The sequence below is a fragment of the Pinus tabuliformis genome, chromosome 5_2 (genome assembly GCF_031772625.1).
Source record: "Pinus tabuliformis cultivar Carrire ecotype Pingquan chromosome 5_2, CPIR1, whole genome shotgun sequence".
Classification (NCBI taxonomy): Eukaryota; Viridiplantae; Streptophyta; class Pinopsida; order Pinales; family Pinaceae; genus Pinus; species Pinus tabuliformis.
Genome location: NC_142306.1, coordinates 13883307 through 13892607, shown reverse-complemented (window position 1 = coordinate 13892607; position 9301 = coordinate 13883307).

Sequence of the window (9301 nt, the reverse complement as noted above, 5' to 3'; positions counted from 1 at the left end):
CCTCATGAGGAGATGCGGTGAAGCTTTGCCTTCATAGTCAGAGCTTGATTTTACTCTCATTGCATGCATAGACAACAGAGTGATGGGAAGAGTGTCGTACCTCGACAAAAGTGCCTCGTTCCATATGACGAGGAATACATATTTTTCAGTGATTTTGAGGAGAAGGATCTCCAGATGCACATCGAGATGGGAGATGCTAGAAGGTACAACGTGACCAGGATTAGTACATTTACCTTTTAGAGGGAGTCAGGCTCCCCTCTTAGGCTCAAGGATGTGATGTTTGTTCTTGGTCTAAAGAAAAATCTTCTCTCCGTGGTTATGATGTGATCTTCAAAAAAGGAAAGGAATTTCTGAGACACATAGCCACGAGATAGGTGAAGCAGATTGGGGTTCAAGTGAAGAATCTCTACAAGCTAGATGTGGAGGATTGTGTTGCATTAAGCACAAAGGTGGAGAAGGTGTAGAGCCACGATGTCGGCAAACTTTGGCATAGAAGAGTTGGACATTTTCATCATGGAAATTTGAATATCATGCAACAAATTACCATAGACCTCCCCAAAGAAGCACTGGAGCAGCAAGACACATGAAAAGGATGTATCTTGGGGAAGTACATAAAAGCCACTTTCCTATTTTCCCTTCTCTTTCTTCTTGATGTTTTCCTTTCTTGGAGGACCCTTTTTTGAATTGGCTTTGGTTGGGGGGTCCTTCTTGGGAGAAATTCCATAGAGAGACTCCTTGGGAGGGGCTTGCTTGGGCAATGAGACTTCTTTAGATGGTTCCTTAGAGGTTGTAGGGTGTTGTTATTTTCCTTTCGTGAATATTGGACCCCTTTGAACCTTCCCTTTCTATCATTTTTAAGAATGGATTCTTACTTTTTTTCTTTAAGAGTGATCTCACTAATGGGAGGGTGCGCGTATGAGCCCCCCAGCTAAATGTTGAAGATGTTGGACTCCACAAGGTTAGCTTGCTCATCTATTTCTTCATCCTCACTTTCTCCCTCTCCACTTCCCTCATCCTTAGAAGATGAGTCTGGCTCAACAACGTTAATTGGAGCCAAAGTGTTTGGGAATTGAGATGAGATTGGCCTATCTTCTTCATTTTGCTTGTTGGGAAAGGGTTTTCCTTTTGGAATATAACTAGATTTTTGGGCCCTTTCCAAGGCAATGATTTTGTTCATGATAACCCAGACACGTGAGTTGGCTTCTTTAGTAAACTTCGCCATTTTCTTGAGGATGGCTAGGAGGGTTTCTTCATGTTGATCTTTGGACTTCTCCTTCTTGACCTCGCCTTTAGCTCTAGGGTGGTCAGTGACATCCACTTTCAAGATTTGTAAGTTTTCCTCAACTTCCATTGCTATCTCTTTGGCTTCAGCCACTGTGGAGGGTTTCTTGTCCTTTAGTGCATAGGTCAAGTGGCCAGCAACAACTTTTATGAATTTTTCAAGGATATTAGCTTCGAAGGGTTTCAAATGATCAGGGATATCCTTGACTACCCTATCAAATTTTTGAATGAATTTCCGTATGTCTTTCCTTCCCTTAGTTATTTGATAGAATTTTTCATTGTTAAAGGTTCTTTGGACATTGCATGACCATCTCTTCGTGAATAGGTCCTTGAAGTCATCATAGTCTTCTATGCACGCTAGGGGAAGGCTAAGGTATGAGTCCCTTGCTTGTCCTTCAAGCGATTGAGAAGAAAACATCATGAGCCTATCTTCATCGAAGATCATCTTAGGGGACATCTGCCAATAGAGTTCTTCAACAAAGTCATGGGCAGTCCAAGTAGCATCCCCTTTGAACTTGGGTAACCATTGGTTATACTTATCAGGTAATGGTTTGGGATCATCATTCAATTTCAAATGGGCAAAGAGACTAACCAAGTGTCTTTCACTTTTGGTCATCTTGGGTTGGTCTTGTTTTGGGTCAGTGTTAGAACTAGAAGCCATATTTGGGGAAGGGTCATTGACTTTTTGAAATTCAGGGAAAATAACGGTCCCAACAAGGTGATGGGGCTCTTTCCTTCTTCTTTTTTGTAACAACCCTAGTTTCGAAAGGAATGTTGTCGCTTTCAAGTAAACTAGGGATTTTAAGAATGAGTGGAGTTGCCAGAGGAATACTAAAATTATCGTTAATGAATCAACTCCTCAATGATTCACTAGGGAGGTAGACTTGCTTCCTCCCTGACAACGGTGCCAAAATGTTACCGCTCAAACTAGCAGGGGTCATAGAGGGGCACTTGCTAGTTTGAGAGCAACAATGAAGCTAAAGCCCACTGTCACCATACCTAAAGCTTCCTACTCTTTACGGACTTTCAACGATGGGAGGAGACCCAGTATATGGAGAATCACTTGTGAAGGATAGATTCAAGATGGATATGAAGTGTTTTTATTGACCCTTTCGTAGGGGAGACTCAAGCAAGGTACAAGGTTTTCTAGGAAAAAGGGTTAGGTTTAAGGTGTGTGAATTGTAAAGAAGCTTCCCAATCCTTGAAATCCTTATGGAACTTGGTTTCCCAAGTGGTTTTTGAGGAATTGACTTTTATAAGGTATAGGACCACACAAGACCAAGTGGACGCAAGCTAGGTCAAGAGGAGGGAGTTTAGAAACCAATGATGAACTTGACCTAAACAAGGAGGATACAGGGATCACATAAATGATTTTCACTTAAAGGTGCAAAATGATCCCTATGAGGAACTAACCTAGGGAAACTTAGAACAAAAACCAATCTCGAGGCTAGGGATCGGGATATCTCACAACCCCACAGTCGGAATTCCCTCAAATTTGGAGGAGGCCTAGGAGATACAGTAGCATAGTAGTGGCTAAGAGATCAAAGTTTTTCTATGGTTGGTTTGTTGGGAAATTGATGCCCTAGGAGCCCTAATGTCACTAGTAGAAAATGGTGAAATTAGTGACTAGGTGACTAAAAGCATTAGTCGCCACAACTTTTCCAAGTGAAATACTACCAAAAATTAGTAATATTAACAAAGCCAACTAAAAACGACTAACATAAATGACTGATTTAGTCCCGAGTTAAAATATACGACTAGCTAATAAGTAATACTACTAAAAATGACTAATGTGAATGACTAATTTAGTCTAGGAACAAAAATATGACTAACTAACAAGAACTACAATAATATGAATTAGTCATTTATGTTAGTCATTTTAATTGCGTCACTTCAACAATCTAAACTTACAAGTCATAATGGACTCAAAGGCTGTTATAGATTGGATGAAAGGTTATACTTCCTTATACACTTCTTTATTGGATCAGAGGATGATTAAAATTATGGAGATTATTAGAATCTTTAGGGTCATATCACTTGATCACATTCACAAGGAATTAAATTCAATATCGAAAATGGGAGTGGGCCAACACCTCCTTTTGCAACACCACATGACCACCTATATATGTTGCAATAACCTTGCCAACTTATTTAGTGGGTTGCACATCTATTTCACATTTCTTCTTTGTCTTGCAAAGTGGTAGTGCTAGGGAGAGGGTATGTACTTTGATCAAGGAATGTTCACTTAGTACCACTACCAAGTTTCCTTCATGTAGCTTGTCAAATGTCTTACGTTTGCTTCACAACTTCTCATGGTGCTTAAATTACTTGTCTAAACCTCTAATTGAGACTACAACCCTCCAACATCTCTAACTATTCAAACGCTTCAACCTTTGTTAGAGTCTTCTTAGACATGCACTCATACCTGAAGCATAACCTAACACTAGCATCTCAAATGTGCATGCTCATTCCCTATTTTAATGCCTTATTGAAACCACATTATCACACTACTTAAAATGAAATGTCCACATCTTAAGGAAAAACAACTACTTTGCTTAAAACAACCTAAACTATGCGAATGACTAGGAGAGAACTCCATTTTCTCCAGATGAAAACATAGGGTCTTACAACCCCATTCGCGCCAAAATTTGAATATATTTAACCTAAACAAAGATGTGTATTCTACTCCTTCCAAATTTGACATATGAATTTTAATAAACTAACACTTGTTTTTAACTATTATATCCATTTACTATATACTCTATTTTATTTTTACCCACCTAATATGCAAGAACACCTAAATGTTTTCAATACAACCAAGTTAAAAGAACTTGTTTCCTTCCAACATCTCACATTTTGGCTCCATAAACTTTAATAAAAAAATCATTGCATAAAAACATAACCTTAAAATTAAATTATTTTTATTTTTATTATTATAATAAATATCACCTAATATCACAACCAAGAACATGTAAAATCCTATTAATTTCTCATATATAATTAAAATATGTAAGTGTAAATAAAATATTGTATCTCTTTCTTTTAGCATTGGAAAATTTTAACACTTTTTTAAAATTTAAACTTTAAGTTTGCTTTACAATACCCCTCCCAACCACAAAATTTTCATAGTGCGGAAAAATGACATCCCAACAACAAACATTTCATAATGCGGGAAAATGACATCTAGGAATAGCGGACCCAATATTGAATGCCAGCCACCATCGAATCTTCAGTCCATTGATCGCCACAGACCCAATATCGAATGCTACAATTGAATCTTCAGTCTTGATCGCGGTAGATCTAATATCGAATGCCACCATCAAATCTTCATGGACAAGAAGTGATTCTGGTCGAGGATCCTCGGGACCAGATTTGTTCATAATGTAGTTTAGCATCTGGACCTAGCTAGCGAGATATCCCTGTCTGCTAGCCTTGGGTATCTCTCTTTTCCACATCATGGCTACAGGTAAACATTGTTCACCTTTTTTCTAAACTACCATCGGAGTCAAACTACCGTCGGAATAGGAAATTACAGCGAACCTTGTGCAGAGGAGCATAGTTTTTTGCCTCAGAAATCGGCGGCGGAGTTCGATCCAAGAATGATATGGGCGTGTTTGTTGTATGCAGTTTGATCCAAAGTTCGGGTCACATGATTGACTCTAAGAGAATCTTAGTTCTATCGGCCAACTTACAAAGGTTGTGTTTAGTGCAAAATAACTAAAATTTCAGACCTCTGTAGGGAAACAAGGCAGCTTTGTAGGATTTTCCAGAGCTCGAAACCTTTATCATTCAAAAACTCAGAGGCATCTATTCTCGTTGTCGTTGGCAATATCTATATTCCTGAAGCAACTGTCCTCTTCTCGATATATTAAAAACCTGGTGAGTCATTCCCAACTTTTAGTTCATATTTTGTAATGTTCCTAAACAAGAATCTAAGTGATATTTCAAATAAACAAACAATGCAACAGCATAAAATTAAAAACATGTATCAAACACCCATGAAACACTGTAAAACTAGAATTGTTGAGCCATATATTATGAAATATGAGAGCATGAGTACAATATATGAATGAAGTGGTGCACCTGGGCTTGTCTCAAGGACAAGTTGGACCAAACCTAGGTGATGGAATAGCTGGAAATATGGTTGTTCAGTTGCTGCACCACTATGCACTACGTTCTCCAAGAAAACTGTTGTTAGGCTGATTTCGACCTGCTAGAATGTGACCAAAAACCGCCCAGAAAATTATGTGCTTTCAGCCTTAGAGTCCTTGGACAAAACCTAGAAAAATCTAGAAGGGAATTTCTCTTATTTTGAATTTAGATTTTCGGCCTCTTGGGAGCCCCTCTCCGGCTACTGCGGCGAAATTCGATTTGCAGGAAAAAACCTGCAAATCCACCTGGAAACACCCCTCAATTGTTGCTTTCATCTGTAGTATCTGATCCCTTGGTCTCCATATGGGCTTAGCGAAGATGGATGATCACCTAAGCCCCACAAATTTGCTGCCAGAGGCCACTGCGCAATCCCTCTACCTAGGAATGCATATTGTTGTGTGTACTGATTAACTCCCAGTAAGTTAGGGACCTCCTGGCTGGCTCAATCCTCTTCTCCATATTTCTGTCTACCCAAAAGTATGCACTCCCTTCCTCTGCATGGCTGAATGAACTGCGAATCGATGCTGAAACTCTGGCAACCTCTGTGGAACAACCAGCCTAGGGTGGGCACGGATAGTCCCCCGAAGTAGAGGTTGAATCTTCCTTATGCAAGACTCGTGGCTAAACAATTGGTAGACTCGCTAAGCAATAGAGCGTACAAGAGTAAGGTTGTTTGTCAAATAATCAGAATCCTGCAAAATGAGAGCTCTATCCTCTTTTATCACTCTTAGCCTCTTATGAGCCCCTCCTTCCACTAGTTCGAATTCCCTCCAATGCATTCCTTGGCCATGTTCGAATTATGCATGTGGTCGCCCCCATATTCCACTACCTACTAGAAATAAATCAAATTACCTATAGTTCCTAAGTTTTGTGTGTGGGGTCCTCCTCCTAAGCTAAAAATGACGCCAAAATTGTGTTGCTGCACCCCGTGACTAATTCATTTGAGAAGGGACATGACAATCCTCCCCTTCCAAATGTTTCTATCGTCAAGCAACCTCAAAGCCGGGTGCTCTAGTATGTGCTCACCCTCCAGGTGGCATCTTCATCCTGCAAGTACTTCCAACGCACCAAGAACTCCCTACTGGTTTTGCTCCTTAGTCTTCTCTCCTTGCTTTCCAGTATGGCCTCTAGTTCTAGCACCAAATGGCCTTCATCATCCAATGGGGGTAGATCAGCAGCGGCAATCACCCGTTGTCCCAACACCTTCTTCAGGAATGAGACATGAAATATGTTATGGATCCTGCACCGCGAAGGTCACGCTAGCTCATAGGCCACCTCCCAACCCGCATAGTCACCTGGTAGGGCCCATAGAAGCATGGTTGTAGCTTCTTGGCCCCCTTATGTTTCAGCGTAGACTATTTGTAAGGCTACAACCAGAGGTACACTTGGTCCCCCTCCTCAAAGTGCCTCTCTACCCTGTGCTGATCTGCATATAGTTTTTGTTGATTCTGGGTTGTTGCTAGATTAACCTTGAGAGCTTTGAGGATATCTTGGCTCTCTTGGACCCAGTATTTTGCCTTTGAGGACTGATTGTCTCCGAAAATAACATCAACAAAAGTTAGAGCATCATAACCATAGAGGGCACGGAAAGGAGTCATACCGATAGACATGTGGTGCCTGGTCTTGTAGCAGAACTTGCCCAAATGCAACCACTAAATCCACGTCCTCTATTGACCTGTCACATAGTTCCTCAGGTATCGCTCCAACCACTTGTTCACCCTCTTTGTCTGGCCATCCGTCTGAGGGTGGTAACTTGTACTAGGAGTAAGATCCATCCCAACCAACCTGAAAAGCTCCTGCCAAAAGCCACCCATGAATCTACTGTCTCTATTGTTAATAATTTTCTTGGGGAGTCCATGTAGTTTGAAAACCTCCCGGAAGAACAACTCGGCAACCTGGGAAGCCATGAATCTAGTGGGGATGGCAAAGAAGTGGGAAAATTTGGTCAGGCTGTCGACCACCACATATATGCAATACTTCCCCTATACTGTGGGGAGCCCTGTGATGAAATCCGTCGAGATACTTTCCCATTTCGCCTCTGGAATAGGAAGTGGCTGGAATAGCCCTGTAGGGTAAGTCAGCTCCACCTTGTTCCACTGGCAGGCCTCACATTCCCTTACGTGCCGCAACACATCCTCCTTGAGGCCTTTCCACGTGAACCTCTCCCGAACAACCATGTAGGTATTCCAGAACCCCTGGTGTCCGGACAGTTGTGAATCGTGAGCTTCCTGAAGTACCCTCTCCCTCAACTGTGAGTCGGGTACTAAGTAAATGCACCCCTTGTAATAGATGACCTCATCCATCACACGGTAACGCTCATCTGCATGTGTCCCCTCTAGCACCTCACAGGCCTTCATGTCCTTGGAGTACTCAACCAACAGTTGAGCCTTCCAATCCTGGCAGATGCTCATAAGAGATAACCCAACCAATCTCTTAGATAGAGCATCAGCCACCACATTGTGCTTGCCCCGCTCATGCTCAATATCAAATTCATAGGCCTGCACCTTGCTGACCCATCTCTGTTGCCTGTCATTGAGGCCCTGCTGCCCCATGAAATGTCGAACACTATTGTGATTAGTCTTCACTCGGAATTGGTTGCCCACCAAGTACTGAAGGAACTTGGCCAATGCATGCATGATGGCCAGCATCTCCTTGTCATAAATAGAATATGACAACTCATGTGGTAGGAGCTTCTGACTCTTGAAAGCTATGGGGTGCCCCTCCTGTGACAATAAAACTCCAACTCCTACCCTTGATACATCACACTCCACCATGAATGGCTGGGAAAAATCTGGGAGTGCCAAAATAGGGCAACTACTCATCACCTTCTTGAGGTGATCAAAAGCGGCCTGTGCTCCCTCAGTCCATGCAAAGGCCACTTTCTTGGTCAAGTTGGTCGAGGGCATTGCCAACTGTGAAAACCCGCTAACAAAATTCCTGTAGTAAGTGCAAATGCTCAAGAAGCCTCTCAGCGTAGTCACGTCTCGGAGTACTGGACAATCCCAAATGGCCCAGATCTTCTCCTCATGAACCTTCACTTCGTCTCCTCCAATGATATGCCCAAGATAAAACATCTCTGTCAATCCAAACTCGCATTGGGAGAGCTTGGCATAGAACTGTTGCTCCTCCAGAATGCGCAATACCTCCTCCAAGTGTTGGAGGTGCTCCTCCCATGTTCGACTATAGATCAGGATGTCATCAAAAAACACTAGCACGAACCTCCTCAGCTGCCCCCGAAAGATGTGGTTCATGCAAGACTGAAATGTGGTGGGAGCATTGGTCAACCAAAATGGCATGACCAGAAACTCAAAGTGCCCATAGTGGCACCGGAATGTTGTCTTTGGGATGTCCTGATCCCGAACTCCAATCTAGTGGTACCCCAAATGCAAATCGATCTTAGAGAAGTATTTCGCTCCTCTAAGCTCATCCATTAGCTCATCAATGCCAGGAATGGGGTATCGGTTTTTGAGGGTCTTCCTGTTAAGGGCTCTGTAGTCATTGCACATCTTGAGGGTCCCATCCTTCTTCTTCACCAGCACTACAAAAGAAGCAAAAGGACTGGAACTAGGCCTGATGTGACCCAAATCAAGCAGCTCTTGAATAGCCTTCTCTATCTCATCCTTATAGGCTTTGGGGTGCCTTTTAGGAGTAGTGATGATTGCCTATATACCTGCCTCTAACTCAATGGTGTGCTCAAACCCTCTATCTGGTGGTTGCCCTGGTGGAAGTTCCTCGTACACCACTGCGTACATGTCCAGAAGAGCTTGTATGTCTGCTGGTGGTCACTGTTTCTGTCCCCCAACGTTTGAGATCCTCAACTTGACTGCCCATGCGATGTCCCCATGTCGAAGATCTGCCTCCATCTTGT